The sequence below is a fragment of the Pipistrellus hanaki genome (genome assembly GCF_964339955.1).
Source record: "Pipistrellus hanaki genome assembly, chromosome: 1".
Taxonomy (NCBI): Eukaryota; Metazoa; Chordata; class Mammalia; order Chiroptera; family Vespertilionidae; genus Pipistrellus; species Pipistrellus hanaki.
The window spans coordinates 17,750,207-17,762,313 of NC_140503.1; the positions used below are offsets into that span (position 1 = coordinate 17,750,207).

At 39.1% G+C, this 12,107-nt stretch overlaps 1 protein-coding gene across 32 annotated transcripts in view; it reads right to left on the bottom strand.

The window, feature by feature from the left end:
• The window catches only part of NRXN3 (neurexin 3), a 1,392,989-nt gene that overhangs the window by 548,841 nt on the left and 832,041 nt on the right, over positions 1-12,107 (bottom strand). The gene's annotated exons all lie outside the window — the stretch shown is intronic.

Here is a 12,107-nt window from a genome sequence, read left to right on the forward strand (position 1 = left end):
TGTGTGGTAGTCTGGAAGCCTCATTATGTAATCAGCCTTTTATTCACCTAACAGGATCATTCTTTAATAAGGTGCTCATTTAAAGAGTTTTCCCCACAGGGTGTGCCCATCTGAGAGCTCCAGGAGTGTTGATAGGAAGAGTGTGCATGCTGAATATTCACTCTCTGCCAAACAGGCTCTTGGATCTACATAGTGCGGGCTGGCCACAAGGTAGCACAAGGGAGGGAAAAGACAGAGACACACTGGGACAAGACTGACAGCTGCCAAATTACATCCCAGGGGGCTGATGCCCACTGTGAGAGCAGCCCGACTTCCTGGGTAATCCATCTTCCTGATGTGTCCCTTTCCTAGGGAGTTGGTTTTTTCCAACAGACTTTCTTCTCCTGGGAAACAGGGCAGATCTGTCTTTACTCCTCCCCCCACCTACAAAGTAAAGTCACCTCTAGAGTGCCTTATACACTCCCCTTCCCTCAGGACCCACTTATTTATCTACCACCCAGTTTACTGAATTATGAGAAACCCCAAGAAATGTGGTGATGAGATAAGAGTCTGGCTAGAATCGGACACTGCTTTATAGCGAAGTTTTCCTGGGCCATCTGCCCTCTGCAACCTCATTTTGGATCAAACCCAAGGGGAACTGTTGAAGCTAAGCATCAAAACAGAATTAATGTTTCAACCCAGAGAAGCATCACCAATTAGATATTAGATTTTATTCTAATATAATGGATTTTAAAGACACAGAAGTCTTATAAAATATGAAATGGAGATTAGGCAATATACTATTCAGATAATCTCTAAATGTAAAGGAAGAAATAGTCTCTATTTAAGATGTTGATTCAAGTAACTATAATGTCAGTGCCAGAAATGAGATTATCATGGGTCCTAGTCCTGGCCAGGCTGCTGAATATTTGGGATTTTAAGTCTCTTCTTTAACCTCTCAGGAGCTCAGTTTGCTAATCTATAAGAAGGAGTTTGCTAAAGATGATCCCTTTGCTCCATTCCAATACTAAAACTCCACTGGGGAAGGGATGTACAGAAAGGGTGTAATATGTGAGCCAGGGCCACTTGCTTCAAAAAATAAAATAAAATAAAATAAAATAAAATAAAATAAAATAAAATAAAATAAAATAAAATAAAATAAAAGGTGAACTTCAACAAATGTGTAATCCAGACAGAAATATTGTATATTTACATTTCTAAATGTCTATATGATTTTTGATTTGGAGAGCTTTCAATGCTTCCCAGGCCCAAAACCTAATTAAAAATCCCTCTTTTTGGAGACCTCAAGCAGATACTAGGTGCAAATTGATCAGCTATAGCTAATGTATTTTGGTAATGAGTCAAAGGCACAAATATACTCTGTCCCTCTTCACTATTATAAATATACAAAATTTGTGCACATTAAAAGGGAACTATTTAGAGGGAATATTTTAATATTGCTATTTGTCCTTTCTCTATAATAGAACTGTCACAGATGAATGAAAATTAGTAAAATGTATATGAAAATACCCAGACTCAAGTCCCCTGCACATTGCTTCAAAATTGTGCCAGACCAAGACCAAGCCAGCCCCACCCCCATTGGGTGAGACCCAAACATGACCTGTCCCACCCCTGTCAAGTCCCATTAGGCAGGGGGGGTACAGCCTCAGGGTCCCTGTCAAGCCCCACTTCGGTGGGGTGTGGCATTAGGCCCCCTGTCAAGTCCCTCCAGGCAGGGGGTGAGGCCTCAGGTCCCCCATCCTGGCCTGGTGCCACACAGCCTCAGGTCCCTGCTGATTGGTTGTTAGGGTGTCATGGCGTGACAAACATTTGCATATTAACATTTTATTATCCTATATAATAAAAGGCTAATATGCAAATTTACTGAACAGCAGAACGACTGGTCACTATGATACCCACTGACCATCAGGGGGCAGATGCTCAACATAGGAGCTGCCCCCTGGTGGTTAGTGCACTCCCACAGGGGGAACATTGCTCAGCCAGAAGCGGGCTCACAGCTGGCGAGCACAGTGGTGGTGGTCAGGGCCTCTCCCACCTCTGTGGCCATGCTAAGGTTGTCCAACTGTTGGACATCCCCTGAGGGTTCCCGGACTGCTAGAGGGTATAGGCCAAGCTAAGGGGACCATCCCCCCAGTGCAAAAAATTCATGTATTTGGGGTGGTGTCCCTCAGCCCAGCCTGCACCCTCTCTAACCTGGGACCCCTTGGGAGATGTCCGACTGCCAGTTTAGGCCCAATCCCTGTGGCAGTTGGACAGCCCACTCACAATCTGGGACCACTGGCTCCTAATTGCTTGCCTGCCTGCCTGCCTTACTGTCTCTAACCACTCCCCTGCCAGCCTGAGAGACATTTAACTGCTCCCATACTAGCCTGATTGCTCTCCAGTGCTCTTCCCTGCTGGCCCAATCACCCCCAACTGCCCTCCCCTACAGGCCTGGTTCTCCCCACCCCAACTGCCCTCCCTTGCAGGCCTAATTGCCCCTAACTGCGCTCCCCTGCTGGCCTGTTCACCCCCAACTGCCCTCTCCTGCCAACCTGATCACCCAAAACTGCCCTCCCCTATTGGCCATCTTGTGGTGGCCATCTTATAATGGCCTCTTGTGACGGCCACAATGTGGTGGTTATCTTGTGGTGGCCATTTTGTGATGATGTTGTGCAAGGACATGACACCATCTCGGCTTTAATTATATAGGATGAAGAGAGGATCCAAGCTCTGTTGGATGCATTTTTATTTTAATTTTCTACCTACTAACTGCCTCTTTTAAGACTTTGGCATAACTCAGTGTTTATCCTCAGATGGGGGTGAGAAGCTATTTGTGGAGAAGCAGTTAGACATTAAACATTTGTCTTAGTCAAGTAGTTAACTGGCATAGAAGCATCAAATATTTTGTTACTTAGTCATCTAAATATAATGCAAATTTTTATGCTTAACTGTAATTCCTCAAAATAATATTTTTAATAAATACTTTTTTAGATTTTAAAAAAACCAACTATTTAATACTCAAAAAGTGTCTTTTAAGTATTTATTCCTCCCCTTTCCACTGCCAAGATTTCAGTACAGAAAGTTTTATCAGTGAAATATACAATTGAGCCACTAAAGGGACACACTACATTGTTAACACTTAGGAAAGGCTTTTGGTATCTCTTGAGAACTATGTAAGGTCTAAGAGTTCACCAATATCAGTTCCACAGAACAGATCCTCACCTAACAGGCACATTAATTTGAAAAAGGGAATGCCAGACAGACAAAGGTACCTAAATACATGGGTCTTTTTGAAATATGCATTTTTCCCTTGAATACATGTATCCTGTTTGCTTTGACCTACTTAAATCATTATTTGAAAAATGGCCTTTCTACTGCATTGGGGGAAGATGTCATTGGCAAGAGCTTACTGTCACATTTGAGGTCAGAGCTATTCTAACCATTTGGGAGATTAAGTGAAAGGTTTAAAACGAAGAAGTGGAAGGGGCACCAGTAAGGGACCTTAACAAAATATACAATGTCTTTCAAAGCCTGAGTAGGATGGCTACAATGCCATCAATATAAAGTCTATTCATTTGTGTTAAAATGAAACACCTTAATAAATAGCAAATGCATACAGAGCTATCACATTTAACCCTGTGGTAACATTTTCTTAATCAGATTCTTCCAGAGTAGAGTTATTCAAATGCTGAGCCATAGGCAAATGAGACTCTGGATATAGAATTTGAATAATAAAAAGGGTAGAAAAAAATGTCTAAAAGTCAAGATAAAGATCCAAAAATCTAAGTAGGCAAGGGCTAACTTGAAGGTACCAGGGGAAGAGAAGACTTAAAAAAAATTTTTTTTTGTGTGTGTACAAAGGCAATGGCCCCACCAGGGACATTGAACACCTGCATCACTGGTGTGTTTCCAGTGCCCAGAACAGTGGTCAGCAAACTGCGGCTCGTGAGCCACATGCTGCTCTTTGGCCCCTTGAGTGTGGCTCTTACATAAAATACCACAGCCTGGGCGAGTCTATTTTGAAGACGTGGCATTAGAAGAAGTTTAAGTTTAAAATATTTGGCTCTCAAAAGAAATTTCAATCATTGTACTGTTGATATTTCGCTCTGTTGACTAATGAGTTTGACGACAATTGGCCTAGTATATAACACATGTTCAGTAATAATGGTTACATGAATGAATAGACTCTCTTCAAATAAGTTTTTAAATATAGTTTTGTATGTTTTAATTTTACATGGACATGAGGAGAGAAGGAATGCCAAAATATGCCTGAAACATGCATTGGAAAACTAGAAATTACCCTGTGTTCACATTTGGTGGTAAATTTACTAAACAGAGCTGAAACCCAAGTAGGAGTCTATATTTATCAAGAATGTGCTTCTTAGGATAAATAAAAGAGACGTGAAAGTAGAAGTTGACATACAAATAATATAACAAACTAATGGGATACAATCATTCTAACAGTAATTAGGTGGGATTAATTACAAGTTAAAAAATGTTTCTCTTTATTGGGATATATTGAGTTTGGTGGAGAAAGCAGAAGTGAAGCAGGAGGAACTTACATTTAATGTGCTCAAAGTTAAGGCAAAAAAATAGCCTTGAATACAGCATATTGACGATTTTTCATATTCCTCATGGACTATGAATAAAGCCATGTCTTACCTGATAGGAAACCAGCGTTATTGAAGATATGTCTGATGTTCTTAACAGTCAAATATTTTCCATTAAGTAGATTTCAATTTTAAGTCAGCAACTTAATAAAAGAATATATTTTTAAAGACTTATGCAACCTGGCTTCCTTTTTTTGCTTGTTATTAAACTTTTGCTGCATTTTGATGAAGCTCTGTTTACCTCTCACAGTTTAGCTTCTCCTTCTACTCAGTCCTGCTGGAAAATCATGCTAGTCTGCTGCCCATAACCTGTGATAGTCAGAATAATGATGTCCCAAAGATGTCCATATCCTAATCCCCAAGACCTGTGAATATGTTAGGTTACAAAGTAAAAAGGAATTAAGGTAGTGGGTAGAATTGAGGTTGCTGATCAGTTGACCTGAAGAAAGGGAGATTATCCTGTATTATCTGGCAGACTCGATCTAATAATCCCAGCAGTCTTTAAAAATGGACAGGAAGAGCAGATCAGAAAGATATGAAGGGAGGAGGATTTGAACAACTGATGCTGGCTTTGAAGAGCCAAAGAATGCAGCAGTTTCTAGAAGCTGGCTACGGCTCTCGGTTTCTAGCCAGCAAGAATCAGGGATCACCAGCCTACAATTTGGAGAAACTGAATTCTGTCAACAACCTACATAAGCAGGAAACAAATTTGTCCCTAGAACCTCCAAAAAGAAACACTGTAGGTTGACACCCTGATTTCAATCCAGGGAAACCCATGCTAGACTTCTCACCTTGAAGATACAAGCTTCATGTTGTTTTGAGCCATGAGGGTTGTGGTGATTTGTCACAACAACCAAAGTAAATTGAAACAAAACCCAACCATCTCTAGGGTAATTTCTGGGACTGCTCCCCTTTCAGAGTTATATCAAGAAAAATGAAATAGGAAGAAAGCGCTAGAATAATGATGTGTTAGGTGTACATGACATTATCCACGATTAAGGAAGGAAATTGGGATCCAGGAGAATTGCTTCCTTTCATAAATAAAAAGCATGATAACCAGATTTTAGTTAGACTTTACTTCATGCTTATTCTAACCAGAAGCTGTCTAACCCGTCTCATTCCATTAAAGTGATTTGGCCACTAAGCAGATAAAAATGGGCAGAAACACTGACATCTGGAAGAGGTGATTGCCAAGAGCTCTTTTAATGACTATTCCTCGTTAGACCTCCTGGCTCTTGGATCCTGGCCTTCATATCTGGCTTCCAAGACCTAATTATGGCCACTCTATTTTGGTGGACTCTGTGGAAGTCCCTCAGTGGCCAACTGGGCTCAGCGGCCTCTCTGACTCCTATATTAGTTTGATGTAACAAAGTACCACAAACTAGGTGTTTTAACACAGCAGAGATGAATTCTCTCACATTTCTGGAGGATAGCAGGTGTCAGCAGGGCCATACTCCATCTAACAACTTCTGTGGTTACCAGCAATCACCAGCGCTCCTTGATATGTCCCTCAATGTTTCCAATCCCTGTCTCCCTTCATCGTCCTATGGTCGTCTGTCTTCCCTCTGTATCCCACCTTCACATAATGCTCTCTTTTCTGTGTGTATCTATCTCTGCATCTCTTTTCTCTTATTATATAAACACCAGTTATATTGAGTTAAGAGCTTCTTACCCTATTCCAATATGACCTTATCTTGACTAGTTACATCTGAAAGTCCCTATTTTAAAATAAGGTCACATTCTGAGCATCCAAGAAGAAGATGAATTTTGAAGTACACTATTTAATCCAGTAATAATTCCTAATTTTGAATAAGTCCTAGATTTTGGTATCTCCTTAAGTTCAGGTGAGTGATTTCCTCCATTCACTATCATCTTAGCCACTCAATGCTGCCATACTTGTCAAACAGTAAGCATAGGTGTGAGAAACTAAATTAAACCAATTATTATTTTTTGCATTATGATTTGTTATTAAACTTATAACTTTCTATATCTCCAAGTGATTCACACTTATATTAATGCAAATCTCATTATCTCCATTTTGCAGTGAGATAAACTAAAACATACCAAAAGAGAACATATTGTTCCAAATTGTACAGTTAGTTAATCAAGTCAAGACTAGATTTCCTGACTTTTAGTCCTCATCTCTGAGACTTCTTTTTACAATCTTAGCAGGAAAAATATAGAAATCACCCTTATGTCTATTACTGTTTTTTTTTTTTTAAGTGCTCAAAGGAGTTTAAAGGGGCAGGGGGATTATCTGTAGTCTCTCTGAGTTTCTACATGTTCTCTTCTAAGCTGCCATATTGCTGATGATTCCTCCCTTCACACCCTCAATCCCAAGAATAAAATAAAATAAAAATTCAGGACAATATGTGGGAAAATGATTCTTCCTTCTCTTCTATACATAAAATATATCTGAGCTAAATAAAGTCACATGACATAATTTGTTACTAAAATCATTATTTCTAAAAGGACATTACCTTTGAGAAGTCATGGAAAGTGCAAATTTGTGTATATTTGCTACAGCTCTGAGAGGAAATTCCTTTTGTGTCCTAAAGAAGTGCCGTGATTTGTTGCCCTCATTCATAATGTTGATAATCTGTGACTTGCCAGAGCAAATACTAAACAATGTACAAAACATGGATTTAATTCTTGAAAGAGTCAGGAAACTCTTCTTTATTCATCCTCATGCTCTCAACTACTGCCAGTGCGAGAGCATTTCTGTGAGGCCACCAGCATTTGGGCAATTACCCTTTGCTTGTTTTATATATAAAAGTGTGATTTAGTAATATGACATTCCTATCTAAAACATGTAATTGTTACTAGAGATGAATAGCTATATCTTTTTTTAAATCATCAAAAGAATTTCTGAAGGGAAAAAAGTGGTAAATTTCCAAAAGGAAAGACAAGAGTAAAAGGAATAGAATAGGAGAGCATTAAAACAAAAAACATAATTTCCAGCATAGGTATTTCTTTAAAAGTCTAACCTGGATCATTGAAACCTTCATGTGGAGGGGGGGAAAAATCCATCATGTAGATTCAACAAAGTGATGGACAATGTCACTACCTCTAATTCAAATAAACTATATATTTGGTTTCTGCCTTGTCCACTCTTTAGATAGAGAATTGAAATGTAAGTCTCCAAGCTTTACCTTTTGATACATTCCCTAAAACTTCCTGGTCCCTTTCATTTTACTGGAATTATTGTGAAAGAGAAAATCAGTGCAGGTCAGTTTTTTTTCCTCTCACATGAAATTAGGGAAATATGACAAAGCACTCTCTAAATGCTAGTACTAAGCTTTGGTTATTCTTATGTTTAATTCTAAAACGTGAGTCCTAGCCAAGTGGCTCAGTTGGTTGGAGCATAATTTCCAAAACCAAAAACCTGCACATAACCGTATGACCACACTGTTTAATAATAAAACTGTTGGGATGCTATAATATAATCATATGACCATCAGATTTGGAAATAGAAATAACCATCCATTTAAGTTTTGACTTTTTACCCTTAATAGACCCACGCCATTAAATTAAGTTGCCTTCCTCTAGAGTCTATAGAGTCCTTAAGCTGACCAGGCTCTCTTACTATCATAGTGTACCTGGAGGAAAGTCTTTAAAGAAAATAAATACAATATGGAAAAAAAAAACCTCTCAATTTTTCTTATTAAATCTTTCCACAAGAGCAATGATAATGACAGAACAAGATCTTGCCTCAAGCTTTTACTAATACTAATGATAAAATAATATAAGGACAACAACTAGCATTTACTGAGTGTTGTATATTGCAAAGCTAAATGTTTTATTTATATTTATGAACATTTTAAAAATAGAGTTTCCATTTTAGAGTAGTTTTAGGCTCATAGCAAAACTGACTGTTCTTTGTTTCATTTCTCTTAGCACCACCCTAAATCAAGATGCTAACATATCACACTGGGACAATTAAAGTAGCCTCCTAACTGGCTTCCCACCTCCCTCTTGCCTCTGCATAAATAAAATTAGATCATTTACTCCCTTGCTTAAAATCCTATAAATGTGCTCCATCAGACTTACCAGGAATCCAAACTCTTCCCCTGGCTTACATAAGCAGGCCCTGCCTACCTGTCCAGTCTTATTCCCCTCACTCACCCTACCGCTGACTCCATCCAGGCTCTCTAAGTGTTTCTGGTTCTCTAAAAAGCGAAGCTCATTTCTGCTATAAGACTTTTACATCAACAATTCCTCTGACTTATATGTGCCTTTCCAGCCCTTGCGGAGCTCCCTTTTATCATTTGGGCTTTGAGGTTTCTCTATTCACACAACCCAAGTTATTTCCCAATCATACCCCTTGCCTCATTCTGTTTTATCCCAGCTTCTATCAGAAACTAACATCCTCTTCTCTTTTTTAAATTTACTTATTGCCTTTCTCCCTCAAGAGAATACACAGCGAGACTCTCTTGCTCAACACCATATACTCTGTGTGCAGAACATGACCTGGGAACAGTCATATGATCAATAAAGTTGGCTGGATGAAAGAGAGAATAAGTTTAATCCCTACAGCCATGCTGTGAATCAGGTGTTCTATTTTCTACCCATTTATGAACTCCCAGTGAAATAGATATTTGTGAAGGTCACTCAGTGATTTAACAGGGGCAGAGCCAAGATTCAAGCCCAGATCTGTCTGACTTTATGTTGGATCTGCAGAGTGTCCAATCAATGAAGAAAATGCACTTATATGTATCGTAGAAATGGTTTAAATGCTTTGGTTGCAAATTATAGATCTGGTTGAAAAAAAGGGGAGGGAATTTATCAGCTCAAATAAAAAGAGGGCAATTATAGTAGTGATATTTCAGTGGTTCAATGATAAACATTAAGGAAACAAGTTCTTTCCAACTTTTCGCTTTAGATATTGGCAGGTAGGTTTTGTCCACATGCCAGGTATGAAACCAACAGTCTATACTGTAGAATAATTTCTTAAATAGTAAAGAGACAAATGAGTGTCTGTTTAGATTAATGTCTTATTGATAAGAATTCACTAAGGCAACTAAGCATTACAATTAAAGATTTTCTCATTTATGCATTTTACAAAGAGTTTAGAATTACCTCTGGAGCTTTTAAATGTTGATTGCTAATTTTCACATTAGACTAATTAAGTTAGTATTTCTGGAGGAGGAGTCTGGGCACCAGAGGGGTTGTTGTGCGCGTGCGTGCTTGCGTGCGTGCGTGCGTGTGTGTGTGTGTGTGTGTGTATGTGTGTGCATGCACGAGTGTTGTGTTTTGTTTGTTTTTTAATTATCTAGATGATTCTTTTGTGAGATAAGGTTTGAGAATAACTAGAACTTCATTTGTGTATGCTACCCTGCCCTGAGAATTTTCACTTCATAATTATTCATTAATTTCTCTTGCTTGAATGTTCTCATTTATTTTTTACTTTCCATTCTATGAATTTCCTATAATATTTATTAAATCACAGTTATTGTTAAATGAGCTATACAAATAATGTTGATAAGTTCCACATTTTTATCTTGGAGCATTCTTAGAAAGATGAAGAAAGAGTATTTCAAATATAGAGTACTTAAAAGTGATCCATCTTTCTGTCAGCATGCCTGATGCACTGCTCCACCAAATAGCATAAAGATAAAATCACCTGATTCTTTTTCAAAATGACTGTGCAATGTCTGTGGAGAATTGTGTTTTTGAAACACAAACCTTAACATCTCCCACGCAACCTCCTCTGTTGAAAGTTGTCCTCATCAAGAAGTAGAGTTTATTACCTTTCCTCTGGAATCTGGGTTGGCTTGAGTGACTCAGTTAGTAACCAATGAAATGTGGCAGGACTGTGTGCTTCTGAGATGTGGTCAGTATTGGCAAATCAGTTTCCACCTCCTTTCTTGGAATGTTCTCTCTCCAGCAGCTTCCTCTTAGGACATCCCCTCTCAGAAAAGCAGACACTCCAATTGAGAAGCACAAGCTACATGGAAAGGCCACATAGACATTCCCAGCTCAGTTCAACCTTCAAGTAATCCAAGACAAGGCTCCAAACACATGAGGTAAGAAACCTCTAGATAATTCCAGATCAAAGTCATGCAAATCACTACCAGCTCTTCAAGTCTTCTCAGCTAAGATCCCAGCTATCAGGGAGCAGAGAAAAGCCATCCCCATGGGGTCCTTTTCAAAAAAAGAACCCATGATATCATAAAATGATTGTCACTTTTAACCCACTGAATTTGAGTCTGTTTGTTAGACAGCAATAGATAATCAGAACCATCTCAGGAGAGTCACACCAAGAAAAGTACCAGAAAACATCTTTATTGCTTTAAGTTTTATGAGCTTATATATGTTTGAGTCAGGATCTATATATATAAAACCCTAATATGCAAATAGACCAAACAGCGGAACAACTGAACAACTGAACAAGCAGTCACTGTGATGTGCGCTGAACAACAGTGGGTGCATGAGGAATATGGTGGGTGTCAGCAGCAGGTGGCAGAAAGCAGAACATGGCAAGTGTCAGTTGTTGCGAGATGGTGGAGCAGGTGAGCAGGGGTGCTAGACCAAGGCTGTCTTCAGGGTGAGCCTCTGTTGGTTACTAAATTTATTTGCTGCCTGCACTGCCCCTTCTCACACCAGCTGCAGGTGCCTGGTGCTGGCCTTATTGTTCCTCGCTGTCAGTGTGTAGGAGTGACAGAGGAGGGAGGCGGGAGCAGGGCTGCAGGGAGAGGGAACCAGGGGCCTTGGCAGGAGGGGCTGGGTGGGGCTGTAATTGCATATACAGTAGTGTACTTAACATACCAATCCACCTACAGAGGCATGTACCTCTAACACGTATTTGGCTTTCTTCTTTTTAGGTGTACTCATGGTGTTATAAGAACATTGGCAAATGAGGATAGGCGAGAAGGCGGGTAGCCACTGAGATAATGCTCTTCTAGAATTTTTTACAAGCACCCCTTATGGTAGTTCCATAAAAATACACTTGCAATCTGAAAGATTAGCATAACAATTTTTAGTTGAACTAACAAGCCAATTCACCCAAACAACAAGGTAAGTTTGTAAACAAAATTATAAAACTGTAATGAAAATTATATAGTCCAGTGCTTTCCAAACTGTGTCCAATAGAACATTAGTTCCTAAACTGTTCCTATAAAAAGGCATTCCAAAGTCAAATAAGGGTTGGAAAATGTTGCATACTATATGTCCCTCCTAGAGATTCATAATATGGGTGAGTTTATTTTAAGGCTCTGAGAAGGTCTGCAGTAAAAATGAATTCTGTTTCACCAGCATTTCCCATATGTATTTGAACACAAAGCTGTGTGTATGTTTGTGCGTATGCATTCTTTTTGAGGGGAATATGAGAAACAAGAGAAGGCAGGTAAAGTATCCATTCATATATTGAGAAAGAACTGGTCTTATTTGTAATAACAGGTGCAAAGCACAGCTATTAACAAACCCAGTTTCCTATAAAGGACTTCTCAGAAGCAGATAGGAGCAAGGAGGGAGAGGCAGTTGTTGGGAATTTTTGAGATCCTTCTCATCTAGGTT